The 21877-nt window shown below is 46.9% G+C and overlaps 1 pseudogene; it reads left to right on the top strand.

Annotated features, from left to right (window-relative positions):
* The first annotated feature begins 13346 nt into the window (after nucleotides 1–13346).
* Nucleotides 13347–14092, top strand: LOC116067967 (annotated as a pseudogene).
* The last annotated feature ends 7785 nt before the right edge of the window (nucleotides 14093–21877 follow it).

Below are 21877 nucleotides of genomic sequence, written 5' to 3'. Positions count from 1 at the left end.
TGAGCAGGAGCCACAGCTGGAAATGGGGTCTGTGCAGGGGTCGAAACTTCCAGCCAGCCTGTCCTGACCCACCCTGCTCTGCTGGCCAGAGAAGAGCAAGCAAGCAAGCAAGGCTCTTTGGAGGACAGGGGTAGGAGCCACATAAACGGGGCTCAGTTAGATACAAGAGGAGGTTTGCAGAGAAGGTCCCCTCCTCCCGGCAGGGGACTATCCACCATGGCCTTCAAGGGTATGGACTACACATGCTAGTGAGCACAGCAGGCAGGGTAGGGGCTCTTCAGCTAAGCTGAATGGTGAGGTCAGTGTGCGCCAGTGCCCAGGTGGATTCTTACCATTTCCTGTGTTCCAGGAAAATCAGGAAAAAGCCACTGGAGAAGAGAGGTGGAGGGCCAGAGCCGCCTGGATATTTCCAGGGAAAATCTGATCATTTTCATGGAACAGGTGGCTAGCTGCTGCCCCTCTTGCCCGGACACCCACTCCTCACCACCTCAGCTCCACCTTGGCTTCCCTTCTTTCCTCTCTCTCCTGTTAGCACATGTGCTCATGTACACACATGCACATAATATGCACACACATCTGCAGAGGACAGATCCCGGGTGCTTGTGAGAAATGGAGCTAGCTTGCCCATGACCATCAATGCCATGGTTGAGACAGAAGCACGTTTGGGGGAGAAAACAGGACTAAGTTGACTGTTTGTGGCTCTGGGTTTGTTATTTGGGGCCAGAAATTCTTTAGAGCTGTTGAGTTTTTGAGATGGGGGGGTCATGCCGTATTGCTCAGGGTGCTTTTCAACTCTCCGGCTTCAGCCATCCTTGTTCCTCAACTTCCTGAATGGCTGGGACTTGGTAAGTATGAACCACCACACAAGCTTGCAGCCTGGTTTTTCATCTGTGTATGAGGACAACACTTGCCTGTTTCTTAAAGGCTAGTGTTCATGTCTAAGCTAGGCAGGAAGGGTTGGCAATGCCCTTGGGCCCCTGGAGATGTGTTACACTCTCAGCAGGGGCTGTTATTGTCCCCTAGGAGGAAAGTGAGGCTCCAGAATGTCAACTGCCCCACATCTGTCCATAGCCAACCCGAGGTTAGACCCCATAATTGGTTTATGACAAAGCCGTGGGCATCTCTGTATTATCTTTGTGTGACCGTGTTCTTGCTGCTCCATGGCCTCTGCTGGTGGCCCTAGGGCAGTCTTCAGCTTGAATATTAAAGGACTAGGTCATTCAGGCACCAGGCAAGTGTTTATATATGGGAGGAAGACAGAAGAAAGTAGAGATAGGCTGGAGATGAGTCACATCCCTTTGACAAAGCTTTGATGGAGGTGATCATGCCACATAAAGATAATATGGAGACAGCACAGAATCCCTTCCCTCCAGAACTCTGAGCCCTCAACTCCTGGCCCTTAGGGAGTGGCTCCTCTTAACCTATGAGAGCTATAGTCCTTTCTTAACTGGGCATGTTCTACACTTTGTGCCAACCCAAAGCATCCCCACAGACATCTGGCCAGACCTTTGTCATTTGTTTTGGGAGTCTGAGGTCCCAGCACATGGCTTAAAGTTGCAATATATATATGTGTGTGTGTATGTGTGTGTGTGTGTGTGTGTGTGTGTGTGTAGGCTGGGATTCTACCTTCCTGCCTGTGTGTCCAGGCAATAGGCACTGCTAGCCAGACAGCTTTTTTTCTCTCTTTCTCATCAGCCTTAAAACTCACCACAGTGTCCCTGCCTTCCTCAGGAAGACTCATCTGTGTAGAGACACCGGAACACAGAAATCTGAACATTTCTCTTCTCCCTAGCCCATCTTTAGATGTGGTCATCTCCATCTAAGCTTGGTCAAAGGGATGTGATTCATCTCCAACCTGACTCTACTTTCTTTTGTCTTCATCCCCTATATAAATACTTGCCTGGTGCCTGAATGACTTAGGCCTTTGGTGTTCAAGCTGAAGACTGCCCTAGGGCCACCAGCAGAGGCCACGGAGCAGCAAGAGCAGGGCCCCTTCTTCAAGGTCACCTTTCCCAGTCCATTGCACTCTACACTCTTTCTCCAGAGGATTCCTGCTCTCTCTGTACCCACCCTTCTACCATCCATCCACCTATCATCCACCCATTTAGAATGCACCTTGAGGGATGAAGGTGTTGCAGGAACAAGGGGCCTGCACCTGTGGATCGTTATTTATTCTTTTTTTTTTTTCAGCTCTGGGATAAATACATTGGAATCTTTGTTTTGCCACATTTGTTTGTTTGTTTGTTTATTACCTTGAGCATAAGCCACACTTCCTCTGATTTCTGCCTCTTGGAACAGGGGTTTTTCCACGTCCCCTAGGCATGTCCTTAGAATGTGAAAAGCAAAGGTCCTGGGGCAGGGAAAGACAAGTATGTCTGAGCAAGGGAGTGGGCTTACAGCCAGAGCGAAGGGTTGGGTAAAGGAGGTAGGAGATGAGAAGAGGGAGGCAGTTGCCAGAGTAGAGCCTGTGAAGATGCTTTGAGCCAAGGGTTGGAAATTCATGACTCTGTCTTGCATACGCGGTCTCTGATGCCCTGCTGTATTCAGTCACAGAGTCATCAAACCCCGTACCCTGGCCAGCTCTATAATGTGCCATGTCAAATGTATAATGTTGCGTGTAAAAACCTACTTATCCTCCTTGGGCCAAGCCCAGGCTGGACCTGTCCTGAGGCTCCATCAGTTGGGGCCAGTACAGTAGAGCTCCCCAGGGAAGGAACTATTGTGGCCCATAAATAGGTTAGGCGGTCAGGAAACAGGAAATCCTGAAACACAATGAGGCCCAGTGCACAGGGGCTTCCTTTAGGCACAGGACTGGCTTGAGGATGCAACTGGGGCCAAGTGCCTCTCTCCCTGAAGTAAGACTCCCTAATTTCGGGCCACAGACACTGCTCTTACCACAGCTTTCAGGGACATTCAAGACTCAACTTCACCCCGGGGATAGCTCAGGACAACCCATGAGGAGCTGGGACAGTCAGCAGAATAGCAAGGGGACAGTGAACACCTCCCAGCTGAGCTCTGGCAACAGGCCACAACAAGAGTTGATGGGGCAGCCAGGCCTGGCCCCAGAACAGGCTCTAGGAGCCCTGAGTACTTCTGCCAGACCCTCTAACCACACTAATCAGCACGCCTTCAGCATTCCCATCCTAGGCTACCCAAAGGATGCAGGAAGAGCAGGCTGCACCTGTACCTGCAACATGACAGTGGATACAGGATTGTGGCCCCTCATTCTCTAATCGGGAATTCTGAAAATGCATGTTCCAGAAAAATCATAAGGCAGACAACACAACTCAGTGGCCTATAGGACGTCAGCATCGCACACGAGGGCAGGCAAGATGACTCAGTGGATAAAGGTGTCTACTGTGAAATCCAACTCACTGAGTTCAAGTCTCAGGGACCACAGAGTAAAAGGAGCGAACCAATTCTCACAAATTGTCTGATGACTTCTGGATGCGTGCTGTGGTATGTGTGCGCGTGTGCATGCCCATATGTTCATTTAGTGCATACACATTAATTGAGTCGGTAAATAAATCTAAAAATGCCCACAAACATATATGTATGCCAATGTGAACTAGAAGCACAGAAAAAGTCAGATGGTCCATAAAACATCAGGACACCGGGGCTGCTAGAGACGTCTCTGTGTTTCTTTGTGCTTTTTATTTTTTTCTACAGCAATCTTTGTAGTCATAAAAACAAACAAACAAACAAACAGAGCATGGGACACCATATCCTATAGTAGAAGATATTTTATATCTTTACCATGAACTTTTAAATGGGTGGGGGAATGCGAATGGAGGGCTGTTGGGAAAACAGGATACAGAGTTGTATACATCAAATATAAAGAAGAGATGTTGGGAAAACAGGATACAGAGTTGTATACGTCAGATATAAAGGAGAGACCGTGAGAAGAGGATCGGAAGGAAAGGCTGATGTCATAAAGGCCCTGACACCTACAGGACAGTCCCCCTTCCGAGTACACCAGGCAGCCCCAGCTTTTCTGGCAATTCCACGAATGCCAGAGAGAATCTTATTGTCGCTGCTACACCCTTGATTGAGCCTTCTTACAACACTAAGTAATGTAGAAAGAACAGATGTAAACACCGTCTGGCTTAAAGGTTTCCGGAAACTTCCTTTAACAAGGATATGTTAACATGTTTGTATTCCTTTCAAAGCAAGTTTCACCTCTAAGCACAGCATAGCATGAACTAGAGAGTTCAACACTTCTTTCTGGTTCCTTTTCATCCCTTTCCTGAGTAAATTTTGCATAGGGTAAATGTGGTCTTAAGCATATCACTTGATCGATTACACAAATGCTACCATGATACAGAACACCAACGTCAGGAAAGTACAGTGGGACCATGTCATGTGAGATCATATTGTGTACCGTGTTCATGATCGGCCCATTTATTCACTGCAGTATTTGTGCCGTTTACCCATGCTGTTGCATGGTCCACTGGTTTTCTTTCCTTCTTTCTTTCATTCTTTCTTTTTTTTTTTTTTTTTTTTTTTTTTTGGTTTTTTTGAGACAGGGTTCCTCTGTGTAGCCTTGGCTGTCCTGGAACTCACTCTGTAGACCAGGCTGTCCTGGAACTCAGAAATCCGCCTGTCTCTGCCTCCCAAGTGCTGGGAACCGCTTATTTGGTTTTTCAAGACAGGGTTTTTCTGTATGACCTTGGCTGTTCTGGAACTTGCTCTGTAGATCAGGTTCCAAGTTGACCTCAACTCAGAGATTTACCTGCCTCTACCTCTCCAGTGCTGGGATTAAAGGCGAGTGCCACCTCTGCCTGGCTAGTCTACTGGCTTTCATTGTTGAAGATTAGCCTAGAGCTTGTTGATAAGCACCCAGTCTGCCAACAGCTTTGTCCTGAATAAATCTGCACAAATCTCCCTGAGAAAGGAGCCAGCCTCTCCTCATATCTAGTAAACACTTGTACTTTTTTGACTTACCTAATTTGTTTCTCTTTTTCCTGTGAATTTTGTAGAAGCTCTTTGATTATTGAAGTCAGATGTTATTACTCACTCATACACACAAAGACAGGCAGACAGACAGGGAGAGACAGGGAGGGAGGAAGGGAGGGAGGGAGAGAGAGAGAGAGAGAGAGAGAGAGAGAGAGAGAGAGAGAGAGAGAGAGAGAGAGAGAGAGAGAGAGAGAAAGAGAGAAAGAGAGAGACAGAGACAGAGAGAGACAGAGAGAGAGAAGATAACACCAGAAGTTGCTGTTTCCCAGAGGAGGGAGACAGACGAGGACCACAAGTGTCAGTTGATGTGGTGAGGGGCTGCGATGGTGTCTTTGTGGCCTTGCCTACTTAGATGTGGAGTCTGCTCTCTGCTCTCAGTCCCCTCCAGTCCTCTGCCTCTCAGTCCCAGGGCATCTGAGGCTCTGCTCTCACACTCTGCACTTCTCTCCCTATCTAGCCTGCTCCTGCTGCTCTGGCCCCTGCTCTTCGTACACCTGAGCCTTTCTCTTTTAGAGTCTCCCTTTCTAGGGCATGCTTCCCTAGACTTCATTTGGTTCTCCTTCCAAAGGCTCTGAGACAAAACACCAGTGTTTTCCAAAGTCTGGAGGCCCCGCGTGTTCTTTCCCACCTCATGGCTGTCTCTGTCTTCACATAACTTTCTCCCCTTTCTTTTGCTGCCTCCACCCCTTTCTCTTGCATCCCTCCCTTTGAATGCGCAAGGCACATCATCTACCTGCCCAGAGCCACATCCCCAGCTCTCCTTTCGGCTATTCTTTTGTTTGTTTGCTTGCTTGCTTGCTTGTTTTAGTTTTTCAAAACAAGGTTTTTCTCTGTAGTCCTGTCCTTGTACTTGCTCTGTAGACCAGGCTGGTCTCGCACTCAAGAGATCCACCTACCTTTGCCTCCTGAGTGCTGGAATTAAAGGCATGTATACTACCACCACCAGATTTATGCTATTCTTATAAGGTTGGATGCTGTATTTGGGACCCACCTACATTATCAAGGATGAGCCCATCTCAGATACTTAATGGCATCTACAAGAACCTTTCCCCATCTATGACTGTACACACAGGTTCCAGGCGCAGGTTTTGCAAAGGGGCCATCATTCAAATCACTACAGTTCACTTCCTGATTCTTCAAAATCCACCAAAGAAAATTAGTTCATCCCACACACCATTACCCCAAATCTTAACCCTCTGTAGCATCAAATCAAATTCAAATTTTCATTTAAAGAAAATTTTTTTTCACACTAGTCATGATGATGCATGCCTGTAAACTCAGCACTTGGGAGACTGAGGTCCGAGGATCATCACTGGTTCCAGGCCAGCCTGGGTTACATAGTAACCTCTAGGACAGCCTGAGCTATAGAATGAGACTTTGTTTCAAAAATCAAAACCAGGAAAACAAAACCTACCAACCAAAGAAGAAATTATTCTCTCAGAAAAGGCTCAAATCTTACTATCTACTGGAGGCACGGGTGAGAATCTGGATTCAGTCCATCCTGAGGTAAATTCCTCTCTGCATATGAACCCAGAGATCTAAAAGATGTGTTTCATGCTTCCAAAATATCATGGTGGAACATCACACAACAGACACTTGCACCCTAAGGGAAGGTAGAAGGAATGAGAGGACTGCTAGCTGTTAAGACTTGGATATGTGGGCTGGGGAGATGGCTCAGAGGGTAAGAGCACTGACTGTTCTTCCAAAGGTCCTGAGTTCAAATCCCAGCAACCACATGGTGGCTCACAACCAGCTGTTATGAGATCTGATGCCCTCTTCTGGTGTGTCTGAAGACAGCTACAGTATACTTATTTATAATAATAAATAAATCTTTAAAGAAAAAAAAAAGACTTGGATATGGAGTGTCCTCAGAGGCACTTGGTCCTCAGCTGTGGTATTCTTTTGGGATATTAAAAACATATTGTTGCCGGGCAGTGGTGGTGCACGCCTTTAATCCCAGCACTTGAAAGGCAGAGGCAGGCAGATTTCTGAGCTCGAGGCCAGCCTGGTCCACAGAGTTCAGGACAGCCAGGACTACACAGAAAAACCCTGTCTCGAAAAACCAAAACCAAACCAAACTAAACCAAAACAACAAAAAAACAACATATTGTTTATTTATGGTATGTGTGTGTGTGTGTGTGTGTGTGTGTGTATGTGTCTGCAAGAGTACCATTGCCTACAGAGGACAGAGGACAGAGTTGGATTTCCTGGAGCTAGAGTTATATATCTTTCTAAGCTGATGAACATGTATGCTGAGCTGAGCTCCGATACTCTGAAAAGTCAGTAAGCATTCTTAGCTGCTGAGTCCTATTTTGGATTTTTTTTTAAAGATTTATTTATTTATTTAATGTATGTAAGTACACTGTAGCTGTCCTTAGACATGCTAGAAGAGGGCATCAGATCTCATTACAGATGGTTGTGAGCCACCATGTGGTTGCTGGGATCCGAACTCAGGACCTTTGTAAGAGCAGTCAGTGCTCTTAACCACTGAGCCATCTCTCCAGCCCCCAATTTTGGAATTTTAAAAGTGATATTTACTTACTTATTTTGAGGGCGTCTTAGGTTTTTATTCCTGCACAAAACACCATGACCAAGAAGCAAGATGGGGAGGAAAGGGGGTACTCAGCTTACACTTCCACATTGCTGTTCATCACCAAAGGAAGTCAGGACAGGAACTCACACAGGGCAGGAACCTGGAGGCAGGAGCTGATGCAGAAGCCATGGAGGAATGCTGCTTACTAGATTGCTTCCCCTGGCTTGCTCAGCTTGCTTTCTTATAGAACCCAGGACCACCAGCCCAGGGATGGCACCACCCACCTTGATCACTAATTGAGAAAATGCCTTACAGCTAGATCTCATGGAGGCATTTCCTCAAGGGAGGCTCCTAGCTCAGTGATAACTCCAGCTTGTGTCAAGTTGACACACAAAACCAGCGAGTACAGAGGGTATGGGTATGCATGGCAGCATGCACGCAGTGATTAGAGGATAACCTATGAGAATCAGTTCTCTTTTACCACCATGTGAGCCCAGAGATCAAACTCAGCCTTGCATGGCAGGTGCTTTACTGGCTGAGCCATCAGTCACAAGCCTGTGGTGCTATTGTGAAGTCTGTGGAGCCTTTAGGAACTGGGACCTGGCTGGTGGAAGTTGGCTGCCAGGGATTGACTTTGTACAGTCTTGTGGTTCTGGGCAGCTCTCTCTGCTTTCTGATCAACTGCCATGTCTTTTCTGCCATTGTGTTCTGAGATACTCCGAAACTGTGAGCCAAGACCGGAAGTTGCTTCAGAGTGACCAGAAAAGTAACTATCAGGTAGAACCCACACCCAGCAGGGTAGTGTTACTGTGCTGCCAGGCCCACGGATAATCAGCCCAGTTCCTGCCTGGAACATTTGGAATCCAACAGCCTTCCCTTATTTTCTTTTGTCTTCATCCTTTGCTGCCCCAGGTGGTAATGTTTCTGCCAATAGAATAACCTCACATCCTGTGGGTCTCCCTGTGTGGCAGGGGTCTGTGCCCAGGTCAAGCCCATCTCTCTTTTATCCTTGGGATGGTTGAGCAGGTTTGAGTCTTCTGCTAATCTCTTCAGCCACCTGCTCATCAAGTTGCCAGCACCTGGGTTCCCAATGGTTGATTTCTTCATGTGCTCCTCTGCAAAAAAAAAAAAAAAAAAAAAAAAAAAAAAAAAAAACAAAAAACAAAAACAAAAAAACCCCCGGACATGCCAAGGCTCTTCCCAGTCCACTCTGCCCTTCCTCAATTTATGTCTTCCATCTCACCGTTTCACTCTAAGCTGTTGGAGTGATGGTTTTGTGCACTGTGTAAAGATTGCCCTTGCATTATTCAAATGCTGATTTCTGTGCCCGAAGTGATCTGATTACAGGCCGGACATTGGTATTGTCTTTATTATGAAGCATATCCTGCCTTAGTATTTTGTAAACATTATTCTCCAACATCTCTGGTCAAATAAAGCTGAATGGCCAGTAGCTGGATTGGAGAGTCAAGGTGAGACTTCTGGGCTTTAAAGAGAAGGCCTTAGGTGATAACCGGAGGCATAGGAGTTGTCAAGGGCCAGGACGAGACCAGGATGAACAGCTAACAGAAGGGCTAAGTGGTGGGACATAGGCCAGGCTAGCACTGTCAGGTTAGAATAGTTGAGAATCTACCTAGCTCTAGTGTCTAAAGCTTATAATAAATTCAGTTAAATCTCTGCATCCTTATTTGGGAGCTGGGGGTGGTCCCTAAGAACGGTACAGATGCACTAAACAGTGAGGAGAAACAGGCTGTGTTAACTCTGCACTCACACTAGGGATGATGTTCTCAGTGACAGGTTCATTGCTGACAAGTTCTGCTTTCCACTCAACACTCTGAGGCAGGCAAGCATAAAGAATAGTTTGGTAACCCAAGATGTGCTTGTCTGGGGCCGTACACACTCCTAACACGAATGCACTTGGCAGCCTGAAAGGCTTCCCATACATTCTGTACACAGACGCTTCTCTGAACAACACAGCAACCAGCCTGCTAGCAACCTAGGACCCACACCTGCTTCGAGCTGCACACACTCCCCTCTGAACAACAGAATGCGTTTCTCTTTTCCTAAATGACAATGGAACTCAGATTCTATTCATTCACACTCACTTTATGTCTGGTAGGGGACCAGAAAGGCCAGTGGAGACCAGGTGTCTCATCACTCTGGGTATTTGTCATGAAGACAGTGGTCATTTGGGTCTGAGGCAACCTGGACAACTCAGGATGGTCTCAATTGAGATCCCATATCTTCCAAAGCACTTTGCCAAATAATTCTGGGGCATCAGGTATTGGGTCCATTTTCCCTGGGGACATCATTCAACCCTCCACATTACTAAGACTCCTTTCCTCCAGTGTTCCCTGGCACCACCGAGTAAAGTGCACACATGCACACACCTCTCTCCTTGCCCTGTCCCCTGGTCCCTCTCTCAGGCGCACATCTGTACTTTGTGGACATGCACACACCTCTCTCCTTGCCCTGTCTCCTGGTCCCTCTCTCAGGCACACATCTGCACTTGGCTGATTTGTGGACATTTATCAATCTTTCTATCGGAACATAACCTTCTCGAAGGCAACGTTTTAATTGAATTTTATTTGGTTTTTCAAGACAGGGTTTTCTCTACATAGTTTTGGCTATCCTGGACCTTGTTCTGTAGACCAGGGTAGCCTTGACTCAGGGATCTGCCTGTCTATTCCCACTGAGTACTGGGATTAAAGACATGCACCATTATCCCTAGTGTGAAGACAGTTTTGTTTTGTTTTGTTTTTTTAAGTCTTATAAAGGATACCATTTAATTGGGGCTGGCTGACAGGTTCAGAAATTCAGTCCATTGTCGGCAAGAGCATGGTAGCATCCAAGCAGGCATGGTGCATGCAGAGCTGAGAGTTCAACATCTTCATCTGAAGACTGCTAGTGGAAGACTAATTTCCAGGAAGCCAGGATGAGGGAGAGTCTTAAGCTCACACCCATAGGGACATACCTACTCCAACAGGCCACATCTTTTAATAGTGCCACTCCCTGGGTCATAAATATACAAACCATCACATTCCACTCCCTGGTTCCCATAGGCTGTTCAAATATATGAGACTATGGGGGCCATACCTAAACATAATATGATGCAAAATACAATTAGTCCAGCTTCCAAAGTTCCCATACTCTATAGCAGACTCAACAATGTCAAAAGTTCAAAGTCTCTTCTGAGATTCATCCAATCACTTAACTGTAATTCCCAAAGCAAGACAGGAAACCATCTGGGCAAACCCCAAACTCTGCATCTCCACGGCTGATGTCAAAGCGGTCTTCAGATCTCCAACTCCTTTTGCATCTTTGATCGCAACACTCCCTATTAACAGCTTTGCTTAGCAGATAGTCCACTGCTCTGGCATCTTGAACACAGGCCACTTCGATGTTACAGCTTCTTGTTTCAACGTCTGGGATCCACACAGGATCCTCTGAGCTTCTCCAAAGGGCTGGCATCACTTCTCCAGCTCTGCCCTCTGTAGCACTCTAAGCTCAGGTTGATCCACTCCACTGCTGCTGTTATTCTTGGTGATCATCCCATGGTACTGGCATCTCCAATACACTGGGGCCTTCCATTGCAACTAGGCTTCCAATATAGCCTCTCATAGGCTCTCTTCATAGTGCCAAGCCTCAACTCCTTTGCATGACCCCTTCAGTCCCGGGTCACCAACTGCAGCTGAGGCTGCACCTTCACCAATGGCCTTCCATGGCCTCTCACAGTGCCCAGCCTCAGCTGCTCTTCATGACCCCTTCATGCCTTCAAATCTAGTACCACCTGGGTAGCTCTTACAGATTACCAAGTCCAGCTGCAGCACAAGGTACAACCTTGGCTATCTCTGGAACACAGCTTCTTTGTGCTCTCAGAAAACACTTCCCAGAAGATTTCACCTCAGTGATGCAAGTCTCTTCTTAATCACTGCTAATTTCTTAGCTCCAGCTAACCAGCATCAATTGTCTCAGGAGACCCTTCTATTTTTCACTCTAAAGCCAGAACTACATGGTGGAAGCTGCCATTTTCTGCTGCTTACTGGGGCTGGAACATTCCCCTCCCCCACCCCACCACCCTTATTCTGTTACCAGCTTTCTTTCTGTTTTCTGACTCCCTCTCTGACAGTTTTATTTTAAACGGTTCTGGAGTATCAATGAACCAAACAGTGCTGGATACAAAGTAATCTCCCAGGTTGCACCAGTGGCATGAATCTCCCTTTACCCCTGTAGTTAACAGCTAGGTAACATGGCCTCTGTTTTCTGTCTGCCTTTCCCTTCCCATTCCTAGACTCCTGTCTCAGGTCATCAGCAGTGAACTATGACACCTTCATAGGAATCCTTACCTCAGGCTTCCCCCTGGGGATGTCCAAACTGCAGCGTGGGAGGGATCTGCAGCTGCTCTATGGATTCTCCAAAGGTGACTCATTGGAAGGCTCCTGTTGAGACACAGTGCAGGCGGGAGCCAGAAACATCCCAAACCTGGGGACAGCTGTTCAGGAAACTTTTCGGAGCCTTTGTGAAGGGGTGATGGGGGTGGGGTAGGGATATGCTTCAAGGAGGACCTCAGAGGGTTTGGCAGAGTGTGTGTGTGATGGCTCAGAGCTAATTAGAGGTTGTCTTACTTTCCTAACTCAGGGAGGACAGAAGGGATAGTTAGCCCATGAGAGCATTTGCCTGTGCTCACCCACAGAAATGGGATCTCTGCCCTATGGTAGGTGGCAGTGAGGTGTGGCCTCCTCCGGTGGGCATAGGTGGTCACTTTAGAATGCACACAATCTTTGGCTTTGACTTTTATTCCACATAGTTGTCCACAAACGCTAGGAAGTGTTTTCTCCATGTATGACATTCTTCTATTCTCAGAGATCTCAGTATCAACATTATGTCCAGTAGGGGATGGGGGTGGGGCGGGAAACCACTGTCCAAGTTAAAAGAAAAAAATACCAGTCACCAATGGGGAGGTAGGAAAACTGGAACCCTTCGCACCGTTGGTTTGAATGCAAAACGATGCAGCCAGTATGTCAAGCAGTAAGGTATTTCCTTGGAAATTTAACAGGGAATTTGGTATGATCCAGCAATTTCATTTCTGGGTATAGACTCCAGAGAACTGAAAGTTTGGGTTCAGGGGTCCTGGATACCCAGTGTTCAGAAACAGCACTACCTGCAATATCCAGAGGGTAGAAGCAAATATGTGCATTGGTGGATAAACAAAATGTGGTACATCTATAAGAAGGAATATTACTTAGCATTTAAAAAGGAGAGGAAGGGTGGGGTGGCAAGCATGGGGAGTGGGGAGGCAACAGGGGTTTGTTTTTGTTGTTTTTGTTTGTTTTTTGGAGGGGAAACTGGGAAAGGAGAAATCATATGACATGTAAATAAAGAAAATATCTAATAAAAAATAAAAATAAAAAAATAAATCTTTTTAAAAAAGAAAAGAAAACCGGGTGGTAGTGGTGCACGCCTTTAATCCCAGCACTTGGGAGGCAGAGGCAGGCGGATTTCTGAGTTCGAGGCCAGCCTGGTCTACAGAGTGAGTTCCAGGACAGCCAGAGCTACACAGAGAAACCCTGTCTCGAAAAAAAAAACAAAAAAAAAAGGAAAAAAAAAAAAAGAAAAGAAAAAGGAGAGGAATTCTTACATATGCAATCACATCCTGTTAAGTGAAATAATCCAATCAACAAGAGAAAAAATGTTGTATGATTCCTTATAAGATGTGCCCAGAATAATCATATTCATAGAGAAAATGAATGGCAATCGATGGGGGGGGGGCTTCTGTGGGGAGGGGAGGCGGTACAAGAGTAGAGCTTCCAAAACAGACAGAAAATTGAGCAAGTTACAGCAACCCTCTGGATTCCAAGACCTATGGCACTGTCAGGTAGATATGGCAACAATCAACCTTGCTCTGTGGCTTCAAGAAAGGTTCGAAAAGAACGCACGGTATACTCTGAAGAACAAAAGCACCTGCTGCAAGAACATTTTGATGCATGCCAGTACCCAGACAAGAAGAAACTTGGGGAGCTGGCAGAATTGGTTCATGTGACAATGACAGAGATCAAGACCTGGTTCAAGAACAACTTAGCGGGCTAAATCCAAGAAGACAAATATCCAGAATATTTCAGAAGCTCCGCCAGAGACAATTGGAAGCTCTAATGCTGTTTTTGAGTCAACCCATTTTCCTGGTTCCATACCTCTTGTTGCCACTGAGAATGGAGAGTCCATGTATTCAGGCACATTCGATTTGGATTCCATTCCCAAACTCAACTGCAGCCATGAATCTTCTCTGCCTCATAATCAGGCCTGTGATGATCATAGGCATAGTCAGGAAGATGTGCTTGTTGGCCATTCCCTTGTTGCAGCTGGAGACTCTGTTCCATTAGTAGCAGTTGAAGCCCAGATTGATGTAGCAGTAGCTGAAGCTCCACTTGGCCTTGCAGCTGCTGCCCAAGCCTCAGAGGATGCTCAAGGTTCAGGTCCATCTGCAGAGGAGCTCTGGCAAAGGATCCTTGAAGACTTTGACAATTCGGAGGACTGGCTAACTCTGACATAGAACCCAACTCCATGTTACATCTCTTAGCTCCTTGACCAGTCCAGGCCTTACAGCCTGGAATGAAGAAGTATGTTATGCACATCCTTAACCTCAGTATTTGGGAAATTAAGCAGTCCTATCTGTAGAAGTTTCATACCACTGTTCTTTATATAGTAAGGTTGTTCCAAAGTCAGTTTAGGTATTCATTGTTTATTGTTAGATTTTTGCTCATTAAATAAAAGGAGAAAATAGTAACTGTAAAAAAAAAAAAAAGAGTAGAGCTTCCATTTGGTAGGATGCAGACAGATGACAATCATGATTGTACAATACAAAGGTCCTTACACTGTGTTCTTGCACATGCTAACCTTGAGCTCTGCCACTATTGGGCTATTCCCAGGCCCTCACACTATATTTTTTTCTTTTTTCCAACATATGATTTTTATTGATTACCTGGAATGTCTAACAATGCACTCCAATCATACTGGCTTCCTATTCCTCCCAGGTCCACCTTCACAACCTTATACACCCCCCTACACACACACACACACAAAGAAAGGAAGAGAAAAAAAAGAACGAGAGACTATATATATTGGGAAACCTCACTATTAGGTAGCAGTCCCCCATGACAGGATGGCTTTGTGATCTTGGCACAAAATGGGGGACTCCCTTTCTTAGTGGGGCTTCTCTGCCTCTGCCTGTCTGGAGAGTGTCCCTGAACACAGGTGGCTGGCCTTGGCCGGCCTTGTCTGAAAAATGACCTTGTACAGAGCTCTCTGCAAGGCTTCGTATCTCAGCACATACACCCCACTCTGGCTCCTGCCCATATGATAATCAGGTGCTGATAACCAATCAGCCCTTCTCACTTGCTTGATGTTATGACCAATTATCCCTTTCCACCTGTACATCTAAAAACCCAGCCCTGAAACAATAAATAAAGTAGACTCGCTCACTACAGCAGTCTCCAGGGGTCATTCCGTACGTACATACGTACGTACATACTTGCCACCCCAACTACCTCTGTTGCTTTTGTCCTCTCAGACTGGTGACCAACAACCTCTGAGGAGAAAGGAAGAAGCCACATACATACATGTATTTTGTTAAATAAAGCTGCCAGGCATGTGCTAGCTCATGTTTAGTTTGGAGAAATGATGTCAAATGATTTAGTGATGTTATAAAGTTTCTTTTGGGTTTATATTGGTTTATTTTGTTCTGTTTTCAGGCTGAAGATAAAAAGAAGGGCCTTATATATGTTAGGTGAGTGCTCTGCCTCAGAGCTATGGTCCCAGCTTTTCAAATTCATGCGGTTTCAGTCCTCATCATCACTGTATAAGAGTTCCGGCTGCCCTGTACCCGTGCCAACACTTAGTATTGTCATCTTTTGTACTTTAGCTATTGGTAGATTGATTGCTATGGTATTGGGTTGTCTTAATTTCTTTTTGCTTGACAGCTAGCCTTTGAAGTTGGATGTGGGATTTTATTCTTTTTCATTTGTTTGTTTTGTTTTGAAGACCAGATTTCTTTGTGTATCCCTGGTTGTCCTAGAACTAGCTCTGTAGACTAGGCTGGCCTTGAACTCACAGAGACCTTCCTGCCTCTGCTCCTGGAGTTCTAGGACTAAAGGTGTGTGTTACTATCACCTGGCTGTGTTTTCATCTTTTTATCGGTTGCCGAGATGTTGTTTCTAAGTAAAGTAATGGCCAAGTCATCTATGTATGTTTTCCTGGGGGTCTTTTTTTGAAAGTGTTTTGCAGCATTCCATATGCAGATATAAGATTTTTCTTAGATCAGCATTTTCTCCTGGAGCTTTGCTTGTCCTTGTTGCAGGGACACATGGTGAGAGGAAGTGACCATCACTAGGTACTTTCTTACTTTGAAAGACTGCTCAGTGTCTGCTTGATAAATCACAGCCCCAGGGGAAAGATGTCTAAATCTGAATTTAATAACATTACCTCCCCCCATCCGAAGGAGTTCTGCTGGGTGACTGCCACCAGCACCCAAATTAGAAATCGCTGAGGTCATTTCAGGCTATTGTGCCTTCTTCAAATAGTACTTCCTTGTTTAAAATAAAGGACCAGGAAATGTCAGGTAAGAGCAGTGCTTGTATGAGAACACGGGCTGACAGGGACTCCTTTTCCAAGGAATTGTTTTGGATAGAAAAAAAAAAGCTTACCTAATATTCCAGCATAGGAAAAAACAAAAGACTATTAGAAATGCCCAAATGCTAATTTGAGCATATCCACCCAATGGATAACTGAAAAATCATTTTATAAACAAGATAAGGGCTAGAGAGATGGCTCAGTAGTAAAGAGCACTTGATGCTCTTGTAGAGGTCCCAGGTTCAATTCCCAGCACATGATGGTTTATAAACATCCGTAATTCTGGTTCTAGGGGGTCTGCCTGTCCCCTCCTGACCTCTGTGCACCAAGGGCACATACATACATGCAGCCAAGATACTCATCACATACATAAATCTAAAGAAGAAATAAAATGTTTTTGAAAAAACTAAAACAAGGCGAATTTATGCAGGAAGGTATAGACTGAAGAGGAAAAGAAAGAAAATAAAAAAACAAAAACAAAAACAAAACAAAACAAACCCTAAACCTAGACAGGGATAGGGCAGACCAGGATGTCATGCAATATACATGATCTATTTGGATGGACCGCAGCCAGAGGTGAGAAGGGCTTATGGCAAAGAGGGAGTGGACCATGGAACTGATTTGCAAGCTATCTAGAACATTTGAAAAGTTTACAAATCCACTCCCATTTATTATGGGAGTGGATTAAATTAAAAAAACTAATTAAAAATGGAAAACTTTGAAATATAGAAGTGGAACAGTCACTGGTTCTGGTGCCTTTCTTTTCTTTATTATAGACTTATTTATTTTATGTACATGAGTACACTGTCACTGTCTTCAGAAGAGGGCGTCAGATCTCCTTGCAGATGGTTGTGAGCCGCCATGTGGTTGCTGGGAATTGAACTCAGGAAAAACAGTCAGTGCTCTTAACCACTGAGCCATCTCTCCAGCACCTGCTTTCTCTTTAAAAATAACATTATTTAATTGTGTGAGGGTTGGGGATGAAAGCCAGACATGTCATTCTTGTCTTCCTCCAGGTGAATTCCAAGAATAAAACTCAGATCTTCAGGCTTGTTGGCAAGTGCCTTTAGCTGATGAGCCATCTCACCAGCCCCTAAAACACGCTCCCTTAGTCAGTTGAAAAACAAGAATACAATCCAAACTGGGTTATACTTTCTTTTCACATCAACATAGTCATAAAATTAAATTTTGTGTGTGTGATGGTTTGGATAGGAACGGCCCCCATAGGCTCATATATTTGAATGCCTGGCCATTAGGGAGTGGCACTACTTGAGAGGGATTAGGAGGTGTGGCTTTGATGGAGGAAGTGTCCACTGGGGGTGGGCTTTGAGGTTTCAAATGCTCAAGCCAGGCCCAGTGTCTTTCTCTTCAAGTTGTCTTCGGATCTGGATACAGAACTCTCGGCTAGCTCTCCAGTCCCGTGTCTGCTGGAGGCACGGTGAAGCATGCCAAGCATGCCGCCATGCTTGCTACCATGACGTCAATGGACTCAACCTCTGAACTGCAAGCCAGCCCCAGTGAAATGTTTTCCTTTTTAAGAGCTGTCATGGTTATGCCATCTCTTCACATCAAGAGAACACTGACCAAGACAATGTGTGTGTGTTGCACGTTCATAATTTTTAAATTGTGTTCGTTATTTTTAATGGAAAGTCTTGGGAATACAAGAGTCTGGAGCACATCCTTGTGCTTGAAAGACACAGAAAGCACGAATTTCAGACTAGGCCTCAAACCATCACTGTTGTTACTAGACTCTGCTCTGTAGCAGCAACGGCAACAGACAACAGGCATGGAGGGGTGCAGCTAAGCTGCATCAGGGAGCTGTAGAAGCAGCTAGGAGCTGGCTGAGGTCGGAGCCTTAGTCTGCAGTTCCTGCAGCTTGTGCTCAGCAGATGCCTATGTTTGCTGAGTGAACACACAAGGTACAAGGTCAACAGCAGGGCCTGATCCTCATCCAGCAGGGACAGAGGTGTTTACTGAGTCGAGGTCAGTTCTCCTCTCTCTTCAGCCCTTGTTTGCTGTGTGACATTGGGCACATTGCTGTCCTTTGCTGGACCTCTGCTGCCTGTCAGTAAACGGGAGTTGACACTCCCCTTTGCCAGACTGCCTGGAGCAGATGAACCGTTACAAATGTCATGGAAGTACGAGGAACAGGAACAGAAGGTTTCCATGGGCAGCTCAGGGAAGGAACTGACACTTTTTAGAGGTCTGGTGGCCTGGAGAATGTCAACTTGGCACAGGAAAAAGGGGGTGGAGCCAGTTAATAACGTGACCCGAAACACAAACAGTCCCCAGAGAGGGGCCGAAACTCTCAGGTTGGTGAAAACACGCTTGTCAAGTTTCTGTGCTGCCTCTGAGAAAGACCTGGGAAGGTGGCCCGGGCTGGTCTCAGTTGGCAGTGCTGTCAGGAGTTGGCAGTCACCTGACTGCTACAGTAGCACTGAATGCCCCAACTGCTGACAGACCAAGTCATTTCCTCAGAGCCAGAGGTGGCATATCAGGGGCAGAGCATAGGGAGGAGCCCCATGCTCCCATCACACTGGGGACCACCTATGACTCACAAACCCTCTCCAGGGTGGCCTGCAAGGGTAATTTGGAGGTGTGTGTGAAAACTGACAAGGTGTTGGGGCCCTGGGAAGCTAAGGTTTTTGCAACTGTGTCAGGGCTTAGATTCATCGTCCACAGCTTGAACCAAAGACAATTTTCAAGACCTAGAAAAGTGTGGTCAGGTTCCTCGGGCTCTAAGGGGATGTCAAGAGTTAGGCCAAAAGAACTGGGCACCTCGGTGGGAGTGGGGGATGGGGGAGCTGTCTCCTAGATGGTAAGAGCTATTGACAGAGTGAGGGCCCTGGCTTAGGAGCTGTGCCTGCTCCCCTGGGCATAAAAGTGTCCTTCAACCAGAGAGCTAGATTCCCAGTGCACCAGCTTGGGTTCTTCCCCGTACACAGAAGCCCTTCATGGGGAGAGTCATGTCTAGGAAGCAGAAGACCTTGTTGCAAGATCAGAAAAGGTCTGGGGAGATAGCTCAGGAGGCAAGAGTGACTGCTATCTAAACACACAGACCTGAGTTCAAATCCACAGCACCCACAGAAGCCCAGGTGTGGCTGTGTGTGCCTGTGGTTTCAGTGTGTGTAGAGGGATCAGGACGGTGCAGGGACAGACACCTGGGATCTCACTGGCCAGCCAGCCAACTAGCTGAAACACCTTCCAGTTCAATGATGGACCAAGGACTAAGTAAGGTGAGGAAGGGAGGAAGACACTCAAAGTCCTCCTATGGGCTCCATATGTGTGTGCACACTCATGCACACGCATATACATGTACATATACACATACACTCAAAAAAAAATAATATAAAAGAACAGCAAGGGGTCAGGGATTGGAGATCTGCAATCCCAGCACTCCGCAAGGGGGCGGGGCTAAGGAGAAGACTGAACGTTCAAGATAATCCTGGGTTAGGTGATCAAGACACCATATAAAGCCAACCCCTAAGGGAAGAGTCATGGCCCAGGCAACCTTCTCTTCAGGCCTCGGTACCACCATCTCTCAAAGCGGGTCAAGTAGCTACGGACCACAGGTTTTAGGACCGTGCTAGATGGTGTGTGGATGGTGTGGGGCTCAGCTGCCCCTCTCAGTCTGGGGACTAGGAATCTTCCTCAGAGGACCCAGCCCCTTGCTGTGGTATGCTGGGCGTGGATGACACCGGATGTCCAGGAGGAGCCTGGGTGTTGGCTTAAAAAGGGGGAGAGTAGAGGCTATTTCTGGAAGCCTGAAATGGGGAGACACGTGGGTGTGGGAGGTGCTGGGCACTTGGGGAAGAAACCTGAGCTAAGGCAGGAGCTCAGCACTTGGGAAGCTGCACAGGGCTGGGGTGGGGCAAGAGAGGGGCCTGACAGCTGGGAGGGAGCCAGAGGGACCACAATGCCCCTCCTCCCGGGCACCTGTCCTCAGGATCCTCTGACCTTTGGTCCCACCCCATAAACACCTCTGGGGAGACAGCAGAGAAGCCATACTGTCCAGTGCCCACCCCACAACCCCCATACCAGCATTCCCAGTAGGGAGAATTCATCACAAGCCACTGAGAGCCTCTGGCATCTTTCCTAGGGACAACTTTCAAGTCTTGTAACTGTTTGAATTAGACATGGCTGTTAGCCCCATTCTACAGACGAAGAGTTTGGGGTTCAGAGAGGTGAAGTGGCCTGCTCAAGGACACACAGTTTATAAGTTATGGAGCATGCTCGGTCTCTGCACCATGGGCTGGCTGAGCAGTAAGACTGAGAGCTAGGTTAGCCAGAGGTGGAAGGGAACTCAGTTACCTTCAGAGTAGAGGGCAGGAATCTAGGAAAGATGAGAGACATCCAGGTCTTGAAGATACAATTCAGACCAGATGGGATGGACAGAGAAGGGTCTTCTCGGGGAGGGAAGAGCTTGGGAAAAACCCCAGATGTGGCAGGTGTGAGTAGCCTACCTGGGTCACTGTTGTTTCGGGGTTGGGCTAAGGCTGCTGTGGTCTGACAGAGTCCTGATGATGCCCATAACTGCTCGCCACCACACGTGTCTGTGGTTACTCGGGTTGAGTATGGTGGGGACATAAAGCCAGGGTTTCAGAGGAGGAACTGAAGGACGCATGGGCAGAAAGTCCTACTTCTCTCAGCCCTCCACAGAGGGTCCCGCAGAGGGATGGATGGGATGGCTTTGGGTGGACAGGAAGCCCGCCATTCCTTCTACACTGGAGAATGGCTTCTGTGTATACCACAACAAAAAGGCTTTTCTGCCAAGTGGGGGAGAGGAAGTGGCCAGGCTGGCTCAGTCCAACCCCAGCCTGAAAGAAGACTCTGTCCTAGACCCTGGAATCTTGGATGCAGAGAATGAAGGAAGCTGGGGGGTGGGGCGGTGTCTGGTCCCTGTCTCATTCCTCATCAGTACCAGGTGGGAAAGGCAGGCAGTTTTCCAACTTGGTCTGTCTAGGTCTGATCCCAGCATGGTGACTTCCTAGCTGTGTGGCCTTGGCCAAGTCACTCGCCCTCAGAGACCTATTTTCCTTCTGAATAAAATGTGAGAGAGAGGAAGCCTGCTGGTTGGCCAGGGTCATAATCACACTCAGACACGTCCAAGGCCAGGCTCCTGCCACCTTTTCCTCTTTACAGAGCCTGCAGCAGGGCATGCTGCTCCTCTTCTGCAGCCTCGACTTTGGGCCAGGGGTGAACCCCGGGCACCTGGGTCTGCATGTAGCTCTAAGTGTCACAGACGAATACAGACTGGAAACATCCTGAGGGGGATTATAGTGACTTTGTACCTTCCTGGATGTCTTATTTAAAAAAAACAAAACAAACAAACAAAAAAACACAAAACAACAAAAAACACCGGAGAACTAGTAAAAGGGGTGTTGAGGGAATGGGGGTGGGGAGCTCCTGATTTCTTGTGTTGTAGCAGAGTACAGATGGGTTGCTCATCCAGCAGTTTCTTGAGGCCTCTGATCACTCCAAGAGCACAAGCCAGAGGCAGGCCAGGCTCGGGATTGTATATAGGAAAGCCAAGATGGGTCCTCCCCAATCCCTACCACCTGCTGCTGTGTGAGTCCCCTGTCATGAGGAGCTCAGGGCTACTTCCTGGATGAGCGGGAAGCTCTGGGCTTTGAGGGGCCAACCCTTTCAATTCTCCTCAGCCCATTCCTATACAAAGAGAGGAAGGGGTGGGACAGGGGTGGAGTGGAGAGTCCGGATAGGGAGCACTTTGAGGGACCTTGCTGATGACTTAGCAGCTGGGCCTGGTAA

This window comes from Mastomys coucha, unplaced genomic scaffold (assembly GCF_008632895.1).
Source record: "Mastomys coucha isolate ucsf_1 unplaced genomic scaffold, UCSF_Mcou_1 pScaffold22, whole genome shotgun sequence".
Lineage (NCBI taxonomy): Eukaryota > Metazoa > Chordata > Mammalia > Rodentia > Muridae > Mastomys > Mastomys coucha.
The sequence above is the reverse complement of the archived record's forward strand: the minus strand, read 5'-3'. Positions and strand labels throughout refer to the sequence as shown.